At 38.6% G+C, this 13,480-nt stretch overlaps 13 non-coding genes across 13 annotated transcripts; all 13 read left to right on the top strand.

Annotated features, from left to right (window-relative positions):
- The first annotated feature begins 344 nt into the window (after window positions 1–344).
- Window positions 345–463, top strand: LOC143726188 (5S ribosomal RNA). The gene has a single exon (XR_013198443.1). It is a non-coding gene; the product is annotated as a 5S ribosomal RNA (ribosomal RNA).
- Window positions 464–630: 167 nt separating this feature from the next.
- Window positions 631–749, top strand: LOC143726333 (5S ribosomal RNA). The gene has a single exon (XR_013198582.1). It is a non-coding gene; the product is annotated as a 5S ribosomal RNA (ribosomal RNA).
- Window positions 750–1,112: 363 nt separating this feature from the next.
- On the top strand, window positions 1,113–1,231 carry LOC143726285 (5S ribosomal RNA). The gene has a single exon (XR_013198537.1). It is a non-coding gene; the product is annotated as a 5S ribosomal RNA (ribosomal RNA).
- A 361-nt stretch (window positions 1,232–1,592) lies between these two features.
- Window positions 1,593–1,711, top strand: LOC143726187 (5S ribosomal RNA). Its single transcript, XR_013198442.1, has one exon. It is a non-coding gene; the product is annotated as a 5S ribosomal RNA (ribosomal RNA).
- Window positions 1,712–1,878: 167 nt separating this feature from the next.
- On the top strand, window positions 1,879–1,997 carry LOC143726332 (5S ribosomal RNA). The gene has a single exon (XR_013198581.1). It is a non-coding gene; the product is annotated as a 5S ribosomal RNA (ribosomal RNA).
- Window positions 1,998–2,361: 364 nt separating this feature from the next.
- Window positions 2,362–2,480, top strand: LOC143726185 (5S ribosomal RNA). Its single transcript, XR_013198440.1, has one exon. It is a non-coding gene; the product is annotated as a 5S ribosomal RNA (ribosomal RNA).
- Window positions 2,481–8,735: 6,255 nt separating this feature from the next.
- LOC143726184 (5S ribosomal RNA) lies at window positions 8,736–8,854 on the top strand. Its single transcript, XR_013198439.1, has one exon. It is a non-coding gene; the product is annotated as a 5S ribosomal RNA (ribosomal RNA).
- A 363-nt stretch (window positions 8,855–9,217) lies between these two features.
- On the top strand, window positions 9,218–9,336 carry LOC143726183 (5S ribosomal RNA). Its single transcript, XR_013198438.1, has one exon. It is a non-coding gene; the product is annotated as a 5S ribosomal RNA (ribosomal RNA).
- A 161-nt stretch (window positions 9,337–9,497) lies between these two features.
- On the top strand, window positions 9,498–9,616 carry LOC143726182 (5S ribosomal RNA). Its single transcript, XR_013198437.1, has one exon. It is a non-coding gene; the product is annotated as a 5S ribosomal RNA (ribosomal RNA).
- A 167-nt stretch (window positions 9,617–9,783) lies between these two features.
- Window positions 9,784–9,902, top strand: LOC143726331 (5S ribosomal RNA). The gene has a single exon (XR_013198580.1). It is a non-coding gene; the product is annotated as a 5S ribosomal RNA (ribosomal RNA).
- Window positions 9,903–10,063: 161 nt separating this feature from the next.
- LOC143726320 (5S ribosomal RNA) lies at window positions 10,064–10,182 on the top strand. The gene has a single exon (XR_013198569.1). It is a non-coding gene; the product is annotated as a 5S ribosomal RNA (ribosomal RNA).
- A 167-nt stretch (window positions 10,183–10,349) lies between these two features.
- Window positions 10,350–10,468, top strand: LOC143726330 (5S ribosomal RNA). Its single transcript, XR_013198579.1, has one exon. It is a non-coding gene; the product is annotated as a 5S ribosomal RNA (ribosomal RNA).
- A 363-nt stretch (window positions 10,469–10,831) lies between these two features.
- On the top strand, window positions 10,832–10,950 carry LOC143726403 (5S ribosomal RNA). The gene has a single exon (XR_013198652.1). It is a non-coding gene; the product is annotated as a 5S ribosomal RNA (ribosomal RNA).
- Window positions 10,951–13,480: the final 2,530 nt, after the last annotated feature.

Raw genomic sequence — 13,480 nt, 5'->3', positions numbered from 1 at the left:
TGCCTAAGCTTCAAAAAGCCTTAAAAAGTCTCTGAGATTCTTCAGAAAGCATGAAAGAGTTTGAGTTTTTTCAAAAGTTCTTCTTAGTCTTCTTCACTAATGGTCTAAGCTTTTAAATAAGGCCTGGTTAGTACTTGGATGGGAGGCCGCATGGGAATACTGGGTGTTGTAAGCTTTTTTAAGAAAAAAAAAAAAAGAGTCCCTGAGCTTCTTCAAAAAGCCTTAAAAAGTCTCTGAGATTCTTCAGAAAGCATGAAAGAGTTTGAGTTTTTTCAAAAGTTGTTCTTAGTTTTCTTCACTAATGGTCTAACCTTTTAAATAGCCCAATTTTGGCAGCAGTTTTCGCTTACGGCCATACCACCTTGGGCACGCCCGATCTCGTCTGATCTCGGAAGCTAAGCAGGGTCGGGCCTGGTTAGTACTTGGATGGGAGACCGCCTGGGAATACCAGGTGCTGTAAGCTTTTAAAAAAAAAAAAAAAAAAAGAGTGCCTGAGCTTCAAAAAGCCTTAAAAAGTCTCTGAGATTCTTCAGAAAGCATGAAAGAGTTTGAGTTTTTTCAAAAGTTGTTCTTAGTTTTCTTCACTAATGGTCTAACCTTTTAAATAGCCCAATTTTGGCAGCAGTTTTCGCTTACGGCCATACCACCTTGGGCACGCACGATCTCGTCTGATCTCGGAAGCTAAGCAGGGTCGGGCCTGGTTAGTACTTGGATGGGAGACCGCCTGGGAATACCAGGTGCTGTAAGCTTTGAAAAAAAAAAAAAGAGTGCCTAAGCTTCAAAAAGCCTTAAAAAGTCTCTGAGATTCTTCAGAAAGCATGAAAGAGTTTGAGTTTTTTCAAAAGTTCTTCTTAGTCTTCTTCACTAATGGTCTAAGCTTTTAAATAAGGCCTGGTTAGTACTTGGATGGGAGGCCGCATGGGAATACTGGGTGTTGTAAGCTTTTTTAAGAAAAAAAAAAAAAGAGTCCCTGAGCTTCTTCAAAAAGCCTTAAAAAGTCTCTGAGATTCTTCAGAAAGCATGAAAGAGTTTGAGTTTTTTCAAAAGTTGTTCTTAGTTTTCTTCACTAATGGTCTAACCTTTTAAATAGCCCAATTTTGGCAGCAGTTTTCGCTTACGGCCATACCACCTTGGGCACGCCCGATCTCGTCTGATCTCGGAAGCTAAGCAGGGTCGGGCCTGGTTAGTACTTGGATGGGAGACCGCCTGGGAATACCAGGTACTGTAAGCTTTGAAAAAAAAAAAAAAAGAGTGCCTGAGCTTCAAAAAGCCTTAAAAAGTCTCTGAGATTCTTCAGAAAGCATGAAAGAGTTTGAGTTTTTTCAAAAGTTCTTCTTAGTCTTCTTCACTAATGGTCTAAGCTTTTAAATAAGGCCTGGTTAGTACTTGGATGGGAGGCCGCATGGGAATACTGGGTGTTGTAAGCTTTTTTAAGAAAAAAAAAGAGTCCCTGAGCTTCTTCAAAAAGCCTTAAAAAGTCTCTGAGGTTCTTCAGAAAGCATGAAAGAGTTTGAGTTTTTTCAAAAGTTGTTCTTAGTTTTCTTCACTAATGGTCTAACCTTTTAAATAGCCCAATTTTGGCAGCAGTTTTCGCTTACGGCCATACCACCTTGGGCACGCCCGATCTCGTCTGATCTCGGAAGCTAAGCAGGGTCGGGCCTGGTTAGTACTTGGATGGGAGACCGCCTGGGAATACCAGGTGCTGTAAGCTTTTAAAAAAAAAAAAAAAAAAGAGTGCCTGAGCTTCAAATAGGCCTTAAAAAGTCTCTGAGATTCTTCAGAAAGCATGAAAGAGTTTGAGTTTTTTCAAAAGTTGTTCTTAGTTTTCTTCACTAATGGTCTAACCTTTTAAATAGCCCAATTTTGGCAGCAGTTTTCGCTTACGGCCATACCACCTTGGGCACGCACGATCTCGTCTGATCTCGGAAGCTAAGCAGGGTCGGGCCTGGTTAGTACTTGGATGGGAGACCGCCTGGGAATACCAGGTGCTGTAAGCTTTGAAAAAAAAAAAAAGAGTGCCTAAGCTTCAAAAAGCCTTAAAAAGTCTCTGAGATTCTTCAGAAAGCATGAAAGAGTTTGAGTTTTTTCAAAAGTTCTTCTTAGTCTTCTTCACTAATGGTCTAAGCTTTTAAATAAGGCCTGGTTAGTACTTGGATGGGAGGCCGCATGGGAATACTGGGTGTTGTAAGCTTTTTTAAGAAAAAAAAAAAAAAGAGTCCCTGAGCTTCTTCAAAAAGCCTTAAAAAGTCTCTGAGATTCTTCAGAAAGCATGAAAGAGTTTGAGTTTTTTCAAAAGTTGTTCTTAGTTTTCTTCACTAATGGTCTAACCTTTTAAATAGCCCAATTTTGGCAGCAGTTTTCGCTTACGGCCATACCACCTTGGGCACGCCCGATCTCGTCTGATCTCGGAAGCTAAGCAGGGTCGGGCCTGGTTAGTACTTGGATGGGAGACCGCCTGGGAATACCAGGTGCTGTAAGCTTTAAAAAAAAAAAAAAAAAAAAAAAAGAGCGCCTGAGCTTCAAAAAGCCTTAAAAAGTCTCTGAGATTCTTCAGAAAGCATTAAAGAGTTTGAGTTTTTTCAAAAGTTCTTCTTAGTCTTCTTCACTAATGGTCTAAGCTTTTAAATAAGGCCTGGTTAGTACTTGGATGGGAGGCCGCATGGGAATACTGGGTGTTGTAAGCTTTTTTAAGAAAAAAAAAAAGAGTCCCTAAGCTTCTTCAAAAAGCCTTAAAAAGTCTCTGAGATTCTTCAGAAAGCATGAAAGAGTTTGAGTTTTTTCAAAAGTTGTTCTTAGTTTTCTTCACTAATGGTCTAACCTTTTAAATAGCCCAATTTTGGCAGCAGTTTTCGCTTACGGCCATACCACCTTGGGCACGCCCTAGTGGTAGCAGGAAGTTGTGTGGCAGTAGTTGGGAGAGGAAGGCTCTCCCCCATTTTGTTTTCTTCTATTTGTGTTTGTTTTGTGAGTTTTTTTACTGTAAGTTAGTTTTTTTTGTTTTTGTTTTTGTTTGTTAAACCACCTAACAGCAGCATATCGCTGTCTGGAGGGTGGTTGATCTTTTTTTTTCTCCAAATGGACGGATTAAATGGTAACGACTTGGAACTGGCTGGAGAGAAACGTATGGCAAACGACACTGGACTGGCTGGAGAGAAACGCTTGGCAATCGACACTGGAATGGATTATCGACAACGAGCTGGACATGATGTGAGAGACAAGAATGCAGGACGGAAATACCTAAAGAGGCGACAATGATTTTGAATGTGGAAAATGTCAATGAGGTGAGAGCGGTGGATATTATAAAGGCGGTGGTGGAAAAATGTGGACATGGGAAAATTCTGGCGTTAAGGCCAAGACAAGGAAAAGAATATGAACTAACAATGGAAAATGAAGAAACATGTGAGGATTTGATGGACGGACTGAATATAAAAGGAGTGAATTGTGACATTAAAAAGCTGCAAAATAGAGACTATGTTGTTTCCTTCATGCACCTGCCCGTCTACCTGGAGGATAGAGAAATAATTGAAAAATTGGAGGGATGGGGAGTTTAATCCCATTTCAAAGATTAAAAGAAGACACTACCCGGGCACGGATATTGAGGATGGAACGAGGTTCCTTAAAGTAAGGTTCCCGAAAGAGGTGGCATCGTTGCCTTACAGCACAAGGCTGGAAACGGCAGAGGGGCAGCAGTATTTTAGGGTGATGCACAGTCACCAGGTGAAGACCTGTCGGCTGTGCATGAGCCCAGATCATCTGCTAAAAGAGTGCCCAGATTTTAAATGCCACAAATGTGAAGAAAGAGGACACTTTGCAAGAGACTGTAACGCAGCCAGGTGCCCGGAGTGTCGGAAAATTTTAAATAAATGTGAGTGTTTGATGGAGGAAGAGGAAGGAGGTAGGGAACACCAGGTGGACGGACAGGTGCATGAAGGAAACAACGAGGAGGAAAGACAAACTGATGCAGGACAAGAGAAACAAGTTATACAACAAAAAGAAACAGAAGAAGGAACGAGCAACAGAGAGGAGGAAGGAGAGCAAGAGAACAATAAAGATAAAGAACAAACAATGGAACAGGACATGCAATGGTCAGCAATGGGAATATCGGACAGTAGTAAAAGTTATCGGGATGACATGGAGAAGGATGAAATAACGATGGACAACATGGAGAACAACAGAGGAGGGAGAGGACAAATAAGAAGAAGGTCATTGAAGTTTGAGCCAAATCTGGAAAATGCAAGAAAAAAGACTACGACAAGGGGCCGAGATCAAAGTGCAAACAGATATGAAGTGTTAAAGGACTTGGAGGGAGAAAATGGAGAATAATGTTTTTTAGGTATTTATTTTTCTTTCTTTTAATGGTTTTAAGTTGTGTTACTTTTAATGCAAGGGGACTGATGGACATGGGAAAATTTGAAAGAGTGAAAGAAAAGTGTAGAGGAGAAGATGTTATTGTTTTACAAGAAACAAATTGGAAAGAGAGTGTGATGATGGAATATAAAAAGAAATGGGAAGGGGATATTTTATATAATAATGGGGATGGTAGGCTTGGAAGAGGGGTGGCGTTTTTAATGAGAAAAGATGCTTTTAATACAACCAAAGTGGTGTACAAAGATACGATAAGAAAATGCATGGCTGTGGAAGTAAATTACGAAGGATGTGAATTGATTTTAGTGAATGTACATGCACCAACAGAAGAGAAAGAAAAGAAAGAATTTTTTAATTGTTTAAGGAGTGTAATAAAGAAATATAAGGAAATAATAATGATGGGGGATTTTAACACTGTTTTTAGCAAACAAGACATGGCAGAGGGGATGGTTTTTAAATCAGACACAGGGAGGAAAGAATTAAATGAATTGATGAGGGAAAATAATTTAATAGATGTATGGAGAGAGAGAAATGGGAGGAAAAAAGTTTATTCAAGGAAGCAAATAGTGGGGCATTTTATATGTAAAACAAGAATTGATTATGTGTTATGTACAAGAAATGTGGAGAACTTTATAAAAAAAATCAGCTATGAAGAAACTAGTTTTAGTGATCATAAGTTTGTACGTTTTAAAATAGATTGGAGTAATGTGCAAAGGGGACCGGGTACGTGGATTTTAAATACAGAGATTTTAAAGAATGAAGATTATGTTGCAGAGATAAAAGGAATTATAGAGAAAGAGAAGGATAATGCAATGTATGAGGAAGATAAAAGAATGTGGTGGGAGAATGTTAAATATCTAATTAAAAGGTTTTCAATAAAGTATTGCAGCATCTTACAAACAAGTAAAAGACACAAAGAAAAAGAAACAAAGGAGACGTTAGAAAGAGAATTAAATAATGAGAATAAAGACATACAAAAGATAAAAGAAATAGAGGAGAATTTGAAAGAAATAGAAGAAAAAGAATATGAGGGGGCAAGATTAAGAAGTAAGAACAAATATATGGTGGAGGGGGAGAAATGCACAAAGTTCTTTTTTGACTTGGAGAAAAAAAGGGCACAAGTTGGAATAATAAAAGAAATAAAAGGGAAAAGTGGAGAGATTGTGGAGGGGAATGAAAAAGTGCTAGAGGAGATAAAGGCTTTTTATGAGGATCTTTTTAAAACAAGAGGGGTAGAAGAAGAGGTAAAACATAAACTGTTAAATTATATTGAACCAAATTTAAGTGAAGAGGATAAAAAAGAATGTGATGGGGAAATCAAGAAGGATGAGATTGAAAGAGCGATAGATCAACTAAATAAAAGGAAAAGCCCAGGGATAGATGGTTTGGGAAGTGAATTTTATATATGTTTTAAGGAATTTTTAATAGAGATTTTAAAGGAGGTTTTTAGGGAAATTTTTAAAGAGGAAGAGATGAATGAAAGGATGGGAATGGGGCTGATGAAGCTAATATATAAAAAGAAAGGTGAACTAACAGATTTAAAAAACTACAGGCCGATAACAATGTTAAATACTGATTTAAAGATATTAGCAAAGATCCTTGCAAATAGGTTAAAAGAAGTGATGCCACGAATAATAAAAACAAATCAAGCATATGCAGTTAAAGGAAGAGACATAGCAGACATAACGATGAGTATAAGGGACACAATACAATATATAAAAGAAAAGAATGGAGACGGGTATTTAATCAGCTTAGACTTTGAAAAGGCTTTTGATAGAGTGGAGCATGAATATTTGTTTGGGGTTTTAAATAGGTTTGGTTTTGGTGAGAATTTTATGAAATGGATAAAGATTTTATATAAGGGGGCTCTAACAAAAATAAAATGTAACGGATTTTTAACAGAATGTTTTAAAATAACTAGATCAATTAGACAAGGATGTCCACTCTCAGCTTTATTATACTCTCTTGTAGCGGAACCTTTAGGCCTAGCAATAAGAAAAGAAGAGAAAATAAAAGGAATACAAATACAGGAAAGCAAAGCAGAAGGAAAAATTTTCCAATACGCAGATGACACAACAATAATAGTTAAAAGGGAAGAGTGTGTAAAAGAAGTAATGAAGAATGTACAAGAATATTGCAAAGGATCCGGAAGTAAAATTAATGAGGACAAGACGGTATATATGAGGTTCGGGGCAACGTCAGTTTTAACGGAATACTTTAATTTTAAGGAAGTTGAAGAAATTAGAATTTTAGGGATTTTAATGGGAAAGGATGGGAGGCAAGTAAGAGAAAAAATGTGGGAGGAATTGATAACAGGAATAGAGCGGAGGTTGAATTTTTGGAGATTGAGGGCTTTAAATTTGAAAGGGAAGGTTTTAGTATTGAATGTTTTAATGGCTTCAAAGTTGTGGAATGTTTTATATGTGACAGAAATGCCTTTGTGGGTAGAAAGGAGGTTGAAGAAATGTTTTCTTTGTTTTTTGTGGGAGGGTAAACCCCCAAGAATAGCGTATAACACTTTAATAGGGCCATTAGAAGAAGGTGGGTTGGGGTTAATGGATATTAAACAAAGGAAAAATTGCTTAAGGGTTAAAATAGTCAAAAAATTGTTGCAAGACGAAAATGAAACAGAATGGAAGAAAGTTATGAAATATTTTTTAAACAAATGTGGGAATTTTAATTTGGGGGAGGATATTTTATGGATGAAAACAAAAAACTGGATGGCGGAAGGATTATCGGATTTTTATAAGGAAATTTTAAGTGCTTGGGGGGATTTCTTAAATGTAATAGATTATAATCTGAAAGGAAGAGAAAACATTTTAAACCAACCTCTGTTCTTAAACAAAAGTATTTTAAGAGATGGGAAAGAGATCTTTTTTAAAAAATGGATGGATGTGGGTATAACAAGGGTAAGAGATGTTTTGTATGAATTTAAAGAAGGGTTTTTACCATCACAATTTATAATGGATGCAATGGAGGAAGCAAAAGAGTAATGCAGCAAACGAGAAATAGAGAATAAATACGAAATTATCAAATACGCTATACCGGAGAAATGGATCAAAAGAATAGAAAACATGGAGGAATGGAAGAAAGAGAAAGACATTTATGTCAGACTTAAAGGAAAACTATGTAATTTTAAGGAGTGTAATGTGAAAGATTTTTATTGTTATTTTAGAGATGGTGTTTTTAAAGAACCAGTTGCTAACATTTTTTGGGTACAGAAAATTAAGGACCTGAAAAAAGAAAGTATATGGAGAAATATGAGGGGAAAGTTTGTGGAAGCAAAACTTGAATGTTTAGAGTATTTTATAAGGCACAAAGTAATTTTTACCGAATGTATTTTAACTAAGATTGGAATGGAACAGAATGCAACATGTAAAGTATGCCAAGAAGAAGACGAAGGGATTTTACACTTGTTTTTATACTGCAAAGAGTTGGAGGGTTTTTACAGAAAATGCAAAAGGGTGATAAAAGAATTAATTGAGGACTGGGACGAAGATGTAATAGAATGGAAGAGGATAGTGATGTTTGGATGGGAGGAAAATTGTCAAAGTAAACAGTTTGTGAACCTGTTAGTAATGTTGATAAAAAATGCAGTATGGGAAAGAAGAAATGTGGCAAAAAAAGGAAAAGTGGTGCTTGCTGTTTGGAATGTTCTTAAAAGGAGAACAGAAAGATATATTGAAGGATTGTATTGGTATTTTAAGTATGAAAAAATGTTGCAAAGCTTTTATGTTGTTTTTACTCCAAGGGTTTCTAAAGTTTTAAAAGATCTAGCATGGAATGTACCTGAAAGTGATTTGGATTTTTAATTTTAATTTTTACTTTTATTTTGTATATTTTAAATGGCATCATGATATTTTTCACAAGGACAAGGTTCACGTGACATTCTCTCTCTGGATTTCGAGGATCGGTTCAGGCAGATTCTGTAGGCTGTGGTTGTGGTCTCTGCATTCTGTCTGTTTTTATTGGTCCACACCTTTTGCTCTTTCATTGTGACATTACTAGAGGTGTGCAAATTTCTTCTCTGCTGATTTTCCTACTTATTGCTTGTAGATGATTGGTTGTAAATGTATGAGAAATAAAAAAATAAAATAAAAAAAGGCACGCCCGATCTCGTCTGATCTCGGAAGCTAAGCAGGGTCGGGCCTGGTTAGTACTTGGATGGGAGACCGCCTGGGAATACCAGGTGCTGTAAGCTTTTAAAAAAAAAAAAAAAAAAAAAGAGTGCCTGAGCTTCAAAAAGCCTTAAAAAGTCTCTGAGATTCTTCAGAAAGCATGAAAGAGTTTGAGTTTTTTCAAAAGTTGTTCTTAGTTTTCTTCACTAATGGTCTAACCTTTTAAATAGCCCAATTTTGGCAGCAGTTTTCGCTTACGGCCATACCACCTTGGGCACGCCCGATCTCGTCTGATCTCGGAAGCTAAGCAGGGTCGGGCCTGGTTAGTACTTGGATGGGAGACCGCCTGGGAATACCAGGTGCTGTAAGCTTTGAAAAAAAAAAAAAGAGTGCCTGAGCTTCAAAAAGCCTTAAAAAGTCTCTGAGATTCTTCAGAAAGCATGAAAGAGTTTGAGTTTTTTCAAAAGTTCTTCTTAGTCTTCTTCACTAATGGTCTAAGCTTTTAAATAAGGCCTGGTTAGTACTTGGATGGGAGGCCGCATGGGAATACTGGGTGTTGTAAGCTTTTTTAAGAAAAAAAAAAAAAGAGTCCCTGAGCTTCTTCAAAAAGCCTTAAAAAGTCTCTGAGATTCTTCAGAAAGCATGAAAGAGTTTGAGTTTTTTCAATAGTTGTTCTTAGTTTTCTTCACTAATGGTCTAACCTTTTAAATAGCCCAATTTTGGCAGCAGTTTTCGCTTACGGCCATACCACCTTGGGCACGCCCGATCTCGTCTGATCTCGGAAGCTAAGCAGGGTCGGGCCTGGTTAGTACTTGGATGGGAGACCGCCTGGGAATACCAGGTGCTGTAAGCTTTGAAAAAAAAAAAAAGAGTGCCTGAGCTTCAAAAAGCCTTAAAAAGTCTCTGAGATTCTTCAGAAAGCATGAAAGAGTTTGAGTTTTTTCAATAGTTGTTCTTAGTTTTCTTCACTAATGGTCTAACCTTTTAAATAGCCCAATTTTGGCAGCAGTTTTCGCTTACGGCCATACCACCTTGGGCACGCCCGATCTCGTCTGATCTCGGAAGCTAAGCAGGGTCGGGCCTGGTTAGTACTTGGATGGGAGACCGCCTGGGAATACCAGGTGCTGTAAGCTTTTAAAAAAAAAAAAAAAAAAAGAGTGCCTGAGCTTCAAAAAGCCTTAAAAAGTCTCTGAGATTCTTCAGAAAGCATGAAAGAGTTTGAGTTTTTTCAAAAGTTGTTCTTAGTTTTCTTCACTAATGGTCTAACCTTTTAAATAGCCCAATTTTGGCAGCAGTTTTCGCTTACGGCCATACCACCTTGGGCACGCACGATCTCGTCTGATCTCGGAAGCTAAGCAGGGTCGGGCCTGGTTAGTACTTGGATGGGAGACCGCCTGGGAATACCAGGTGCTGTAAGCTTTGAAAAAAAAAAAAAGAGTGCCTGAGCTTCAAAAAGCCTTAAAAAGTCTCTGAGATTCTTCAGAAAGCATGAAAGAGTTTGAGTTTTTTCAATAGTTGTTCTTAGTTTTCTTCACTAATGGTCTAACCTTTTAAATAGCCCAATTTTGGCAGCAGTTTTCGCTTACGGCCATACCACCTTGGGCACGCCCGATCTCGTCTGATCTCGGAAGCTAAGCAGGGTCGGGCCTGGTTAGTACTTGGATGGGAGACCGCCTGGGAATACCAGGTGCTATAAGCTTTTAAAAAAAAAAAAAAAAAAAGAGTGCCTGAGCTTCAAAAAGCCTTAAAAAGTCTCTGAGATTCTTCAGAAAGCATGAAAGAGTTTGAGTTTTTTCAAAAGTTGTTCTTAGTTTTCTTCACTAATGGTCTAACCTTTTAAATAGCCCAATTTTGGCAGCAGTTTTCGCTTACGGCCATACCACCTTGGGCACGCACGATCTCGTCTGATCTCGGAAGCTAAGCAGGGTCGGGCCTGGTTAGTACTTGGATGGGAGACCGCCTGGGAATACCAGGTGCTGTAAGCTTTGAAAAAAAAAAAAAGAGTGCCTGAGCTTCAAAAAGCCTTAAAAAGTCTCTGAGATTCTTCAGAAAGCATGAAAGAGTTTGAGTTTTTTCAAAAGTTCTTCTTAGTCTTCTTCACTAATGGTCTAAGCTTTTAAATAAGGCCTGGTTAGTACTTGGATGGGAGGCCGCATGGGAATACTGGGTGTTGTAAGCTTTTTTAAGAAAAAAAAAAAAAGAGTCCCTGAGCTTCTTCAAAAAGCCTTAAAAAGTCTCTGAGATTCTTCAGAAAGCATGAAAGAGTTTGAGTTTTTTCAAAAGTTGTTCTTAGTTTTCTTCACTAATGGTCTAACCTTTTAAATAGCCCAATTTTGGCAGCAGTTTTCGCTTACGGCCATACCACCTTGGGCACGCACGATCTCGTCTGATCTCGGAAGCTAAGCAGGGTCGGGCCTGGTTAGTACTTGGATGGGAGACCGCCTGGGAATACCAGGTGCTGTAAGTTTTGAAAAAAAAAAAGAGTGCCTGAGCTTCAAAAAGCCTTAAAAAGTCTCTGAGATTCTTCAGAAAGCATGAAAGAGTTTGAGTTTTTTCAAAAGTTCTTCTTAGTCTTCTTCACTAATGGTCTAAGCTTTTAAATAAGGCCTGGTTAGTACTTGGATGGGAGGCCGCATGGGAATACTGGGTGTTGTAAGCTTTTTTAAGAAAAAAAAAAGAGTCCCTGAGCTTCTTCAAAAAGCCTTAAAAATTCTCTGAGATTCTTCAGAAAGCATGAAAGAGTTTGAGTTTTTTCAAAAGTTGTTCTTAGTTTTCTTCACTAATGGTCTAACCTTTTAAATAGCCCAATTTTGGCAGCAGTTTTCGCTTACGGCCATACCACCTTGGGCACGCCCTAGTGGTAGCAGGAAGTTGTGTGGCAGTAGTTGGGAGAGGAAGGCTCTCCCCCATTTTGTTTTCTTCTATTTGTGTTTGTTTTGTGAGTTTTTTTACTGTAAGTTAGTTTTTTTTGTTTTTGTTTTTGTTTGTTAAACCACCTAACAGCAGCATATCGCTGTCTGGAGGGTGGTTGATCTTTTTTTTTCTCCAAATGGACGGATTAAATGTGACCAGTCACGGAAACTAGGGACACAAGTCGGTTCTGGGGCATTTTGAGTTATTCATAGATTCTGAGAGTGTAATATCCAAGCTTTCCAACGATGTGTAACATGTGGAAATCTGATAATATTTGGAGAAGTTGTGGCCATTTTAAAGTAGGCACTTAAAAAAGCTCAAAGAGGAGAAAACGAGCTAAAGATTGTGCAGTTCTCACCTGTCTCTGCTGCTGGGGGTGACAATAGGGCTCATTTACATCTCATTTAGATAAGCCATACCCCCTGTAAAGCTCCTCCATGTGCTTTACAGCTTTTTTTACACTTCGAATGAGTGCACTTCTGCCGCACTAGGCGAAAAACAATTGTGCAACGTACCAGCAACAACACACAAAGACCAATAATGCCATATAGCCTGCATATAACGCGAAACCAGCAACAACACATAAAGACCAATATGCCATATACATATAACGCAAAACCAGCAACAACACACAAAGACCAATATGCCATATAGCCTGCATATAACGAAAAAACCAGCAACAACACACAAAGGCCAATATGCCATATACATACAGTATAACGCAAAACCAGCAACAACACACAAAGACCAATATGCCATATACATATAACGCAAAACCAACAACAACAAACAAAGACCAATAAGCCATAGGCCTACATATCTATAGCGCAAATAGTACGCAACGCTCGTGTGCCCAAAATGTCAACAATATTAAAGTTTATGTAGGAGGCAAATGCCTGCTGGCATTTTTCTTTAAGCAGTCATTTCTGCAATTTTCCAAATAATCACATTTCACCTCCTCAAATTACTGTTGCAAATCTCTTTACACCACTTTCTTATGTGCGTATACACACACAAATGAAATGTCCGCAAGCACATTATATCATCAGCAGGTTCAGCATCTTAAATAACGACTAAAGAGCAAATGAAGCTTAACTTACATTTCAGAAACACGCACGGCAGGCCTTCATCGCAGCAGCAAAGGTCTTAACTGCATCCTCTATTTCGATTCTCCGTCACATATGAAACAGCCAGCCACCGCTGTCAGCGAGCCGAGCCGCCGTATTGAAGCACTGAGGGCGAGCGCGCTGCGCCCATACCTCCGGTTCAGTTTCCCGAGCCCACGAAGTGCGGCGAAAACATTTTCGGTGTAACTGCCAGACGGTTCATCTCGTCTGCGACAATCTTTGCGGCATCCATCTTCATTGAATTTTGATATCAGAGAGAGCTGGCCAGAGCACAGCATAATAAGTAGCCATGTGGTTGACTTGGAGGGCGGGGGCAAAAGCGCCGGGTTATTCAGTATGGAAATACACACAGACAATGACACGCCACGCCCCTACTGCATGCTAGAATCTCCGAAAACAAGCCGATTTCAACCTCAAAATGTAAGCTTTTAAATATACCAATACTGCTATCTCAAACATGGAGAGGCTTCTTCGTGATTTCAATTAACAGATTCTCCAAAAAATTGAAAATCACCAATTTTGAAAAAAAACTCTTCTTTCTCATTTTGCTCGAAAGTTGTGCTGCCGACTTGTGTCCCTGGTTTCTGTGACGGGTCACAAATGGTAACGACTTGGAACTGGCTGGAGAGAAACGTATGGCAAACGACACTGGACTGGCTGGAGAGAAACGCTTGGCAATCGACACTGGAATGGATTATCGACAACGAGCTGGACATGATGTGAGAGAAAAGAATGCAGGACGGAAATACCTAAAGGAGGCGACAATGATTTTGAATGTGGAAAATGTCAATGAGGTGAGAGCGGTGGATATTATAAAGGCGGTGGTGGAAAAATGTGGACATGGGAAAATTCTGGCGTTAAGGCCAAGACAAGGAAAAGAATATGAACTAACAATGGAAAATGAAGAAACATGTGAGGATTTGATGGACGGACTGAATATAAAAGGAGTGAATTGTG

Source organism: Siphateles boraxobius, unplaced genomic scaffold, assembly GCF_051911475.1.
Source record: "Siphateles boraxobius isolate OS27281-9 unplaced genomic scaffold, OSU_SipBor_1 77, whole genome shotgun sequence".
Classification (NCBI taxonomy): domain Eukaryota; kingdom Metazoa; phylum Chordata; class Actinopteri; order Cypriniformes; family Leuciscidae; genus Siphateles; species Siphateles boraxobius.
The sequence above is the reverse complement of the archived record's forward strand: the minus strand, read 5'-3'. Positions and strand labels throughout refer to the sequence as shown.